At 42.5% G+C, this 12,694-nt stretch overlaps 1 long non-coding RNA gene across 1 annotated transcript; it reads right to left on the reverse strand.

Annotated features, from left to right (window-relative positions):
- Nucleotides 1-2,043: 2,043 nt before the first annotated feature.
- LOC121140034 lies at nt 2,044-6,858 on the reverse strand. The gene is made up of 2 exons (XR_005876870.1): nt 3,946-6,858; nt 2,044-2,474 (listed from the first exon to the last, which is right to left on the reverse strand). It is a non-coding gene; the product is annotated as an uncharacterized LOC121140034 (long non-coding RNA).
- Between the last annotated feature and the right edge of the window lie 5,836 nt (nt 6,859-12,694).

Here is a 12,694-nt window from a genome sequence, read left to right on the forward strand (position 1 = left end):
AAAGATTACTGCCATTAAGGGTCAAGATAGAGGAAGGGGCGGAGTGTTGTGGGACCCGATCTACTGGGCGCAGCATGGGTGCTGCACTCTTGAACTCACAGTAGCTAGTATTATCTCCTTCAGATTGGGCCCACCAGAGAGGACATAGGGACTCAAAAGGCTCCACCCCTCCCTTGGGACATATAGGTACTTCAGGGTTTCTAGGGGAGAGGGAGACATTGTCTTCAGTGATTTGGCCACTGGCAAGGTGTCCTTGCTCCAGTAATGCTCCTTCATGGATGCTCCTGTAAGTGATGCCAGTAAAATGCACTAGGGGACACATGCACAAAGACCCAGAAGTAGAAGGAGGGGACTAGATGGGGGGATAATTAGCAGGAGTGGGGCGGGGGAACAAGATGGTGAAAATACATTATATACATTCCCTAGTTTGCCTTATTGTTGCTGGGATTAAACACTGGCCAAAACCAAACCCATCTTGGGGAAGAAAGTGTTTATTTCAGTTTACAGCTGTAGTCCATCATGAAGGGAAATTGGGACAAGACCTCAAGACAGAAACCTGGAGGCAGGAACTGAAGCAGAGGCGATGGGGTAGTGCTGCTTATTGGCTTCCTCCAGCTTACGTTCAGAGCTATCTTTTAGTACCTCCCAGGCCCACCTGCACAGGAGTAGCACCATCCAAAGTGAATTGGGCCATCCAACATCAATCAATAATCAAGAAAATGCGACACAGGCATGACTACAGGCCAATCTGATGGAGGCATTTCCTCAACTGAGGTTCCCTCCTCCAGATGATTCTAATTTGTGTCTAGTTGACAAAAAGTAACCAGCACAACATAGATATGTAAATTTTACAATGAAATCCATTATTGTATATAATTAATACATGCTAATAAAAGCCTTTAAACATCTTGCTGCTGACAAACCAAACACAGCCACAGATTGTGCCTCTGCTTTCCCACAGAGAAGTGAGTTCTAGTCTCCATGGTGTATTAGTGAGGGTTCTCTAGGGGACACAACCTATAGAATAAATATATGTTACAGAGGGACTTAGTTAGGGATTCTGCTGGCTTAGTAAAGTGGCAGTTCTAGGTTCTCCACCAAGATCCATGACTTCACTAGCCCTGGGTAGTTAGTTAGGTTTCCAGTACCAGGCATGGTTTCCCTCTTGTTGAGTGTGTCTTACATCCAATTAGAGAGCTGTTGGTCACTGCCATGGCATGCATGCCACTAGTGAACCTTTAGGGTTATCGTACCATCATGGTCACTGTAGCTCATAGATATCATGGCTTGGTAGAGTTGTGAGTTGCTTCCCTCCTTTGGAAGCTTGCATGGTGCTTTTTTCCTCAGAGACGAGGCCTTCGTGTCTGTTCTAGCTGAGGGGACACTGGGCCCTGCGTGTGAAGTGCATGGTGTCTTCCACCTCTCATCACACTCACAGGTGAGAGTAGTCCTCAACCCTCATCAAGGGAATTGTTGTTTGTAACAGAGATAATTACAGAAAATCATAGCCAATGAAAAGCATAAATGTGGATCTCAGTCTCAACTGATAGCATTTACGATACAACTCCAGCACCTAAGACTCAGGGATAACTGCAGAAAGGAGGACAAAAAGAGCCAGAGGATCAAGGGGTTTGCTGTGAGATTGTTTCCTAGTAGTGGCAGAAGCACACTCACCTACATTATTGCCTAAGCATAAGCTGAAATAAGGATAATACCAACAGACGAACAGGGGAAGGTCCACACAAAGTCTCAACCCTAAACCAAGAACTATAGACAGCTTAGGAATGGTGAGAGCAACAGAAAACGGCTTCTCCAGGGAAGAACATACCAATTGGTTACTCAATACAAAACGTTCAGCCCTGAAAACATATGTACAAGTAACATACAGAATGAGCAGGTTGTATTTGTATATTTAGGAATATGTATGTGTATACATGCTCATATATGTATGTGATAGCAATGAAAAAAAAGAGGTCATGAATTTGAAAGAGAAAAAGGAGGGTTTGGGGGGAATAAATTTATTATAATCTGAAGAAAATAAAATAATTTTAAGTGTGCATTTATTGGAGTGGCTTACACAATGTGATCTGTTTTACACCAGAGAGGCCACCGGGAACGCAGTACTTTCTCAATCCATGGGACTGGATGTCTCTACTGTCCCAGTATGGTACTGGAGACCTAGAAGACTCATTAAAAAGTTGATGATCAGTTCACATTAGAAGCTCGAAGTAGCTGGTTCCAAAAACCAGCCAAGGGATCAGCAGCAGGGTCTCCAGTCCACATTGGCAGCCCAAGGAAGCTGGTTCTGTGTCAGTTAAAGAATCAGCAGCAACAGCGTCAGCAGCCGGGCAGTGGAGCACACCTTTAATCCCAGTAATCGGGAAGCAAAGGCAGGCGGCTCTCCATGAGTCCAAGGCTAGCCTGGTCTACAGAGCAAGTTGCAGAACAGCTAGGGGTGGGCACACAAAGAAACCCTGTCTCAAAAAAAACACAAAAAAAGAATCAGCAGTGGCAGCAAGAAGACTGATGAGCTCAACAGTAAGAGTGAACATCAGCAAGTAAAATGTAAAACACTTTCCTTCTTCCACGTCCTTTTATAGAGGCTGCTCCCAGAGGTGCTGCCCATATTCATGGTGGGTATTCCCACATCAGTTAAGGCACTGTACATTATCTCCCATAGACATGAGCACAGGCCACCACAATGTACACAAAGCCACCAAGATTCTCTTCCCAGGCGACTTTAGGTTGTGTCAAGTTGACAGGTAACTTGGAAGAAACCGTCACACCTATTTTTAATCAAACCATTATGGTTAAACAGGGTCTCATGGGGAGTGTATATGACAAATAGTTCTGGGAGTAGTTTGCTATCAATCTAGCTTGTGTTCTCTTTTTAGAAATCATTTCTTTCAACTTTCTACTCATAGATTGTGCCAGAACCAATATGGCAACCAGAGTTGGGAAATGAAAGGAAACTGGAAGGCCTAAAAATACTCATGTGCAAATCACCAAAATGGATAGATAGTTTTGAGGCCATGCCTCTGTTCCACACTATAAATGGCAGGTGATGATGCAGTCTGCTCACAAAGAGTTAACATCACATGTGATGGAAATTTCATGCACAGTGGGCTAAAATTTTTAGATTTAATGCAGAAAAGCCTTTAAAAACATTTCCTATGAGCAGGCATGATGGCACATACCTCTAATCTCAACATTTGAGAGTCAAAGGCAGGTGGATTTTTTAGTTTGAGGCCAGCTTGCTCTACACAGCTGTTTCTGGCTCAAAAACTAAAAGTGTGTGTGTGTGTGTGTGTGTGTGTGTGTGTGTGTGTGTGTGTGTGTGTGTGCTTTGCCCTTAGAGGCCATCAGATCCCCAGCAGCTGCAAATTACAGGCAGTTGTGAGCTGCCCAATATGGATTCTAGGAATCGAACTCAGGTCTTCTGGAATATCATCAAACATTTTAAACTTCTTAGTCATCTCGCCAGCCTTGAAAAGAGAAAAGTTCTTTATCAAGGGTCCATGTGGAGCTCTACACCGTGGCTCGTGCCTGTGATCCCAGCACTCAGGAGGCTGAGACAGGAGGATTTCCACAAAGATGAGGCCAGCATCAGCTACATAGTGGGCTCCAGGTCATCTTGGACTACAGTGTGAGATCTTGTCTCAAAGAAAAAAAATCCATATGGCTCCTTGTTCTCAAAGGCACTGGTAAAGTACTGATTCTGTAGAACACATTGAAAAAGGCCACCTAAAAACAATCTTACTAGAAGTGGAAACCTAGAGAACCATGAGACTGTGAACCGCATACTTTCTTTTTCCTTATTTTTGGTTTTTGATTTTTCAAGACAGGGTTTCCTTGTGTAGCCCTGCCTGCCTTTGCCTCCCGAGTGCTGGGATTAAATATGTGCACCATCATGCCTGGCAAATCACATTTATTATTATCACTCACTTATCAGTGAAAAAATTCCAGTCAGTTTCTCCAGGCCAGATACGTCTATGGAAAGCTATAGAGAAAGAGAAACAACATGATGATATTTGATCATTGACACTACTGGTGGCTTTGGCATCGTTATAGGTCCACAAAGGTGGAGGCTTAAGCTGGCAGATGTAGAAGCCATTTATTTGAAATCTCATTTTTCAATATTTTTGATTGGTCCCATTTGCACTTAAGCATCATATCGTGTTTTGCACATCTAACTATTTGAAAGTATAATGTCGAATACCATTTTTTCCAAGACAAGGTTTTACTATGTAGCCCTAGCTGGCCTGGGATTTTCCATCACTTACAGTTTTGCAAGAATCCTGCTATCTCAGTCTCAACTGCTGTGATTATGGGCATCTGTCAACCCACTTGGCCTTATAATACTATTTTTAAAACTTGACCATTGAGGAACAGGCATGTAACTCTGTGGTGGAGTGATGGGCTAGCATATACAAACCCCTGGGTTATTCAACCTCATATGTCAGTGTGTAGGTAGGTAGGTAGGTATGTAGATAGATACCTATAGATAGATAGATACTGATTTATGTAGAGTTGGTTTAAATTGTAATATAACCATCAATTCGAATCTTTAATTTCTAAAATGTGATATGAATCATGTGCTTAACACAGAAAAATATGAAAACCTATAGTAAATTTTAAAAGCATATTGCAAAGCCAAGCATGATTACTTACTCTTGCAAGCCCAGCACTTGGGAGGCAAATGCAGGAAGACTGTTGTGAGTTTAATACCAGCATGGTCTATATAATGAGTGCTAGCCCAGCCAGGACTACTAGGATGACCTTGTCTCCAAAAATAGCAGATTGTAGTCTAGAAGGCACGGTGGCTAATACCTATGACCCAGCAGCACTTGGGAGACAGAGGCAGAAGAATTGCTGCAAGCTTTGAACTGGTTGCACAGTGAGCTGCAAGAGAGCTAGGCTTACACAGCAATATTTTGCCTCAAAAAGTGTCACCAGTGTACAATAGCAGTATAGCATATATGATGTGCTTCCCATTCAATATATATTCATATACATTAAATACGCTTCCAAAATATATAGTATGTGACTTGTTCCCCTTTCAACAATACACAAACATATGCTAAAATATGCTTGTGAGAACACTCATTATTTATGTTAATTTCAGATGTACAAAATTGAATTAATACCTCATGCATACAATTCTCTATTGTTTTCATTCTCAAGCACTATTCCTTTCACAGATGCTATTCGAAAACAACAGCAAATGTCATTGAATATACATCATCTCTTTTGTAGGACACAGGATGCTTTTCTATATGTCTCTAAATTTTTTAAAAATTTATCCAGTGTGTATATATGATATGTGTGTGGTAGTATAGTTGAGTGCATGCTAAAACACACCCGTGGAGGTCAGATGACAACTCCCAGGACTGAGTTCTCTCCTTCACCATGTGGAGTTCAGGGATTGAACTCAGGTCAGTCAGGCTTGGCAGCAAGTGCCTATACCCACTGAGCAATGCACCAGCCAATGTATCTCTTGTGAAATTGGATAGCATAGGCTGTTCCAGAATTCCAGATCCTCCTGCCTCCACTGAGTTCTGAGATTACAGGAATAAGCCTGCACAACAGGCCTTATCATTGCTTTTATATCTTCAAATAACCACTTTAATTTCTACCCAGCTGAGGCTCCGCAGTCCATTATTGCAATTATGTCCTCACAAATCCCTTCACATTTTTGCTCTACTAGCCTCCCATCACATTCATCTGTTGTGAGAAACAATGTGCCTCCCTCCATAATAAGAGCACTGGAAACTCAGAGTAGTGAAAATGAGAGTTTATTATATGACTTTGGAAGCCAGCCATCAGCGTAACAGTTTATGAGCCCTAAGGCTGGACTCTCCTTTCCTTTCCTCATACTGAATAATCAGAGAGTAATATCTTACACATCATCTAGGTGGGATCCTTCTCCTACATAGTTGCTTACATATATGTGCTTCTCAATAAAACCATGCATGGCTCGTCTCTGTGTGCGTGGATTCATCTCTACATTTTACATTGTGTTTATGTTAAAACTTTTCAGGCTCATGGCAAGCTTAGTTGTTAGTAATTTTCTACTCTAAACATCTTGTTTGGGTGTGAGGGTGGCTTACCACGGTCTTGAGGGTGAGACTAGCTAGGAGGAGTCTAGTGCTTTTGCTTTATCTGTGTTGGGAACTAAACTGGCTAGGGGCACTTTTGAAAATGAACCCACACCTGGATAGCCTCAGCTTTTCACTAGCCTAACAATCTTCCTACACTTCTTTAGTTTGCTTACTTAGATACCATTAGTGGCTCAGAAACAACAGAAATTTCTCACAGCCCTAGAGCCTGGGAATTCCTATACCAAGTTGCCAATATATTTGGTGTGTTGTGATAGCCCACTCCCTGGGTCACGGTTGGTGTCTTTTGCTGTCATCCTATGGTGGAAGGAGCCTAGAGTCTCTTTCATCTCAGCACTAACCCCATTCAAGAGGGATCCACCTTCCAAACATTAGGAGGGATCTTGTTTATTTTTACATTCTTTGTTTATTTTTAAACAGGGTATTCCTATGTATCCATGGCTGGAACTTGCTTTGTAGACCAGGCTGCCTTCACATACTGAGAAATTCCCCTGCCTCTGCCTCCCAAGTTCTGGGATTGCAGGTATGTGCTACCACACCTGACTCAGGGATGGTTTTATCTTATGGTATTTAAAAGAAAACCACGCTCACCTATCAGAAGATCATTTAAAACATTCCTCTCTCATCAAATCTGAAATTCCCCCACTTAGTTGGTCTTGCTTCATATTTAACTGTTGAAGTAAGTAGTTATTCACCTGTCTCCGATAAAGCACCCTACATGCATTGGCAGCTATGTGCTCTTCCCTGCCTCCCTCCCTCCCTGCCTCCCTCCCTCCCTCCTTGCCTCCCTCCCAATACAGTGGGCTAACTAGTATCCCTCTCTAATCTAGATCTTAAATACTTGAGTACTTAGGTGTGGCAGTTATGTCCATGGCACTTCCCACACCTCTATGCTACCTCGCTGAGGCTGTCAGGACAAGATACCATGTACTAGTGGCCTAAAACAGCAAAGCTTATTTCCTCCTAGTTGAACATTAGGTTAGATAGATGCCTATCATGCGGATATCAGCCAGGGAGTGGAGAAGGGGACTCAGCCCCCATGGAGAGCTACCTACTGGTAGTTAATAGTTGCTGGTGGGAAGGAAAGACACTTTCCTTAGTGGTGTATCTACTGGCAAATTACTCGTGCTCCAATAAATAGCCTCCCCACGTATGCTCCTGTAAGCAGTCAGAATTAAACTCAGTGAATCATCAAAATGAAATAGATTTGTGAGTGGACTGAGGGAGTGGGATGGGTATAGGTGTGGGGGGATGGAGGGAAATGTACACATATGAGAGAAGTAATATATGTAATACATAAGAGTGTTAAGAGAAGCTTTCCTTGAGTGGAGCCTTTCCGCCCGCCTGGTTCTAGATCCCCAATAGTCCCAAATAAACACACAGGAGGCTATATTAATTATGAAGCTGTTGGCCTTGCTTGTCTCTTACTGGCTAGCTCTGCCTTAAGTAATTACCCCATCATTGTTAATCTAAGTATTTCTCTTACCGGAGAATGGTTCCGGGTTTCCTACCCCCATGGCATTACATCTTGACTCTCTTGTGTTTCTCCTTCCCAGAATCCTCCTGGACTCCTAGCCCCACCTATCTAGATTCCTATAGGCTCAACAGTACTTTATTGACAAATAACAGGCAAATAACAGGACTTCCCCAACATAAGAGGATAAAAACTCATTATGAAAAATAAAATTAATTGTGCTATTTTGAAAAAATACAACAAAACGTGTCATTAGAGACCTGGGGACATCTCTCAGTTGGTAGAGTGCGTACCTGGCAGGCACTAGGTTCAATCCCCAGTAGTGCATAAACCAGGTCTGATGGTACACACCTGCAGTTCCAGCACTTGGGAAGGTAGAAGCCGAAGGATCAGAAGTTCAAGGTCATCCTTAACCATATAGGGAAATTGGTGGTCAGCTTGGACTACATGAGACCCTTTTACAGACAACAAAGTGTGTTCATACGATCATCTCTTGTGCATGTAAGTGTTGTCTACATGTCTTCTTATAAACACATGTCATGCTGGATTAGGGCCCACTATAAAGATTTCGTTTTAAGTTAATCATCTCTTTAAAGATGTTGTTACAAATCAGGCACAGCAATGTATGTCTGTAACCCAGCACTTGGGATATAGAAGTATAAGGATTCCCACAAAATCAAGGTCGGCCAGCCAGGGCTACACATTGAGATCCTTTCTCCAAACAACACAATATACTGCAACACAAAATAAAACAAAACAAACCCTATCTACAAATAGGATTACATTATGAGGATCTAGGGAATTGATCTTCAATAAATTTTCTTCCTTTCTCCATTCTCTTCCTCCCCTTGCCCTTCTCTCTGGACAGGGTCTCACTCACTAGCCCAGGCTAGCCTGAAATTCACTATGAAGATCAGGATAAGCTTAGAATCTTAGTAATACTCCTGCCTTAGTCTCTTAGATGCTGGGAGTACAGGCACAAATCACTATATACTGCCAACATATAAATTTTAAGGTGAGAGAATTGGGCCTCATGTAACAAACTCCATGATACCTAGGGATCCATTGTGGGGCTCCTTACCAGACTTCTCAGCAGCATTTACAATGCTCAGTTACTACCCTTTGGAAACCCATGTTGCTTCATAAGCACATCCACTACTTAAAACCCTAACAGCTAAGAGAGTAAGCTATAGATATCTTTTAAAAAGATAACTTTTAAGTGTGTGTCTATGCTCCAGTGTGTGAACAATTGTGCAGGTGCCTTCAGAGGCCTGAGGAATTAGATCCCCCTGAAGCTGCAGTTACAGGTAGCTGTGAGCTGACCAACACGGGTGCTAGGAATAAAAGGCTGGTGTTTTTCGAGAGCACTGTGCTGCTAACCACTGAGCAATTCATAGACATCTTAATTATTCAAAAGTTTTTAACTTTTATTGATTCTCTGTGGATTTCATATCATGCATCCAGAACCCACTTATCTCCTTGCATTCGCCCCCACCCTTGCCAACCCACCAAATCAAAACCAAATTTAAAAGAAAACAATAAACCAAAAAAGAATCTTGTCGTGGAGGTTGTAGTGTGGCCCATTGAGTCACACAAAATTTCCATATTTTTATTGTTCAAGGACTTGGTTTCAAAGCTGAGAGTTTCATTATTTTAATCTATTCTTTAAAAAGGTAATCAAAGCTATAAATTCATGAAACTGGGGACTTTAAGAAATATATTATACCAGTCTCTCCCACCCCACATGAAAAAAAAGACAGTTGAAAAACATCACCAGAAGATACCTTATTTCACGTTTCTTGGTAAATTTTTATCGCCAACTCAGTCTTCTCTGAAGACTAGATCACAGAAGTGCTTTGAAATTGTCTTAATATTTGCACAACTGAAAACGCTGTTTGCTTTTGTGGACAAAATCTGAGCAAGTTCTAAGTTCTTCCTTTCAGGTTCACACAATATGAATTTAACATATCTACTATGGATACTGTCAAATATGAGGCTATAAATCTTTAATTCTGGAGGTGGGATTCTGAGTTTAGACCAGTGAGTGATTTGAATATGCTGCACAGTCAACTGATTACCCCCTCACCCCGCACCCCAGCCCTGTCTCCTCAGCTTCCTGAGAAGCATTTGGAGAGTATCAACAGGCAGTTTGAGAAGTCATGAGCACTGAACACATGCATCGTCTAAGCACATGTGCCCGTGAAAGCACTGAATAACCTTAGAAATTAATCAGCGAAAAATGAGCAGTAGTGTTCAAGGAACGTTTATTAATGGTGCTAAATGAATTGTAATGTCTCAAAATTGATACCTACTTGCTAGGGATAAGGTTCAGGTGATTACTTGCCTAGCTTTCATGAAGCCCTGGGTTCAATCCCTGGCACCATGTAAAGCAATTATTTTCCTTGAGAAAGAAGCAGGGCTTTTCGTTTCTCTTGTTTCCAGGAAGGAATTCTATAGCCTCAGAGTGACTCTTCTGAACAAGCATCCTCCATTATGCTTCTGTGAGTTCAGTTCCTTCTGACCACATTAGTCTCCATGTGTCTCTTTTGCTGGTTGTGCCACTTCTTCAAGATTGGGGTGCCCCAGGACTCAGGCCTTGGGCATCTTCTTTCTTCTAGCCATATTCATTTCCGGGGTGATTTCATAACTGTAAATGGTCAGTCCTGACCTGTGCCTTGAACTTGAGATTCATATTTAAACTGCCTACTCACCATCCCCACTTGGATGATCTAATGTCCGTTAGCATGATTCAGACTCTGTGCCTCAATGCATGAACCCTGTTTTTCCCAAGAAACTGAGGCAGAGGGAGTTAGTCAGTTCTAAAAGGAAGGTCGAAAAGCTTTGATGTCACACTTCACGTCCATTCCTTCTCTTACACTCCAAGTTCAGGCAATTAGCAATGCCGTCCACTCTCTGCAGATTTAGAGGCCATCCTCTTACAACTCTTTGCACTGCTGTCACGATGGTCTGAGCTGTTTTGCTTCTCACCTGGATCACAGCTAATAGCACTGCCCCATAGTCCTGCTACCTCTATTCTTGCCCTATTGTACTGTAAAGAACAACAAGATGTGCTCACATGAGCATCTCTTTGATCATGCAAGTGTCAGATAGCACTCTATGCCTACGTGTCTTCTTATAAACACATAGGGAGGCCAGGCAGTGGTGGCGTATACCTTTGATCCCAGTACTTGGGAGGCAGGCGCAGACAGAGCTCTACAGAGTGAGTTCCAGGACAGCCAGAGCTGCAACACAGAGAAACCCTGTCTCGGAAAACCAAAAAAAGAGAAAACAAACAACCACAACAACAAAACTTACATAGGGAGACATGATAACATTTAAAATTCTATTATTGTTAAGTGTGTGTGTGTGTGTGCCCACTCACATGTGGGGGAGTGCATATGGATGCAGGTGTCCAGGGAAACCAGGATCTTATGGAATTAGACTTATAAGTAGCTGTGAACTGACTAACATGGGTGATGAGAACCAAACTCAGGACCTTAACAAGAGCAGAAAGTGGTCTTAAGCTTAGACATTTCTCCATGTCCAGAATAGTATTATATTAGACAAGATCTCATGCAGCTCTTGAACTCCTGTTCCTTCTGTTTCCATCTCCCAAGTGTAGTTACAGGTAAGGGCCACCATGACCTGTTGTAATTGATGCTGGGCATACAACACAATGTTTAAAGCATGCTTGGCATGCACTCTACCAACTTCCCAACACTCATAATAATTCTTTAAAACATAAGTGAACTATATGTGGTGACTCATTCCTGTCACCCCAGCAGGAGGGTCAGGAGTTCAAGATCACCCTTAATTACATAAAAAGTCTGAGGCCAGCCTAGGACCCACAAGACCATATCTCAATAACCAACAGAAAGAAAAGAGCTAATCTTTTTCTTGTGTTCTCACTTTCAGTGGTGGTTTTTGTCATGGTTGTGATGAAATCCAAAGGGCTTACCATGAACTACTAGGCCTGCATGATTTGGCCTCTGCCTGCATTAAATTATATTTCCTAATAAACTTGCTTGGCCTGCTTCTGCTCCCGTGGATTCTTTGCACACCAAATAAGTCTAAACCTCAGTGCCTTTGCATTTTTCATCATCTCATCTACTAAAAGATCCCTCCTTTAGCCTAGGGGAGTAGTGGGGATCTATAATCCCAGGAACTAGAAGACTAAGGCACAAAGATTCCAATTTTTTTGTTTGTTTTTCAAAATAGGGTTTCTCTATGTAACTTTAGAGTCTGTCCTAGAACTTTCTGCAGGCCAAGTTGGCTTTGAACTCACAGTGATCCGACTGCCTCAGTCTCCCTAGTGCTGGGATTAACAGCATGTGTACACTGGGCTACTTCACAACACCTTGTATATCAAAAGAAAAACAGCTGGACAATGGTGGTGCACACCTTTAATCCCAGCCCTCTGGAAGCAGAGGCAGGCGGCTCTCTGTGAGTTCCAGGCCAGCCTGATCTACAAAGTTAGTTCCAGGGCAGCCAGGGCTGTTACACAGAGAAACCCTGTCTCGAAAAACTGGGGGGAAAAAAGAAAAACAGGGACTCAAATGCCCACTTGCCCCATCATACTTGGATTTTGTCTGACTTGAGTTTATACAGGTCTTGTGCATGACAGCACAACTGTTTTCAGTTCATATGTACAACTGTCCTTTTATTTTCCACAATGGGAGAGGGACAACCAGTTTCTTCCCAGGATATGATCCCTGGTAAGTTGACCACATTCCAAGGAGTGACCCCATACCCAAGACTATTTGGGCTGCACAAACTGTTACAAAACTAAAGGCCCAGAAGTAAGCAGGGAGGTATGGGTGGACCTAGGAGGAGCTGGGAGAAAGGGTACATATGATCACAATTCATCATATGAACTTCGCAAAGAATTAGTGAAATCTTTTTTCAAACCACAAGGGCTAGAGCTGGAGCTAAATTTGTGAAGTAGCCGCTTAGCAGGTAGAAAGCCCGGGATTCAACCTGCAGCACTGCAGAGACTGTTCATGGTGGGAGGCTAAAGCAGGAGATTCAGAGGTTTAAGGTCATTACCAACTAGAACCTAAAATGTGAGCCCCTGTCTCAAAACAAAGAAAACAAAAACCTT

The sequence above is a fragment of the Mesocricetus auratus genome, unplaced genomic scaffold, assembly GCF_017639785.1.
Source record: "Mesocricetus auratus isolate SY011 unplaced genomic scaffold, BCM_Maur_2.0 Super-Scaffold_100003, whole genome shotgun sequence".
In the NCBI taxonomy this organism is placed as follows: Eukaryota; Metazoa; Chordata; class Mammalia; order Rodentia; family Cricetidae; genus Mesocricetus; species Mesocricetus auratus.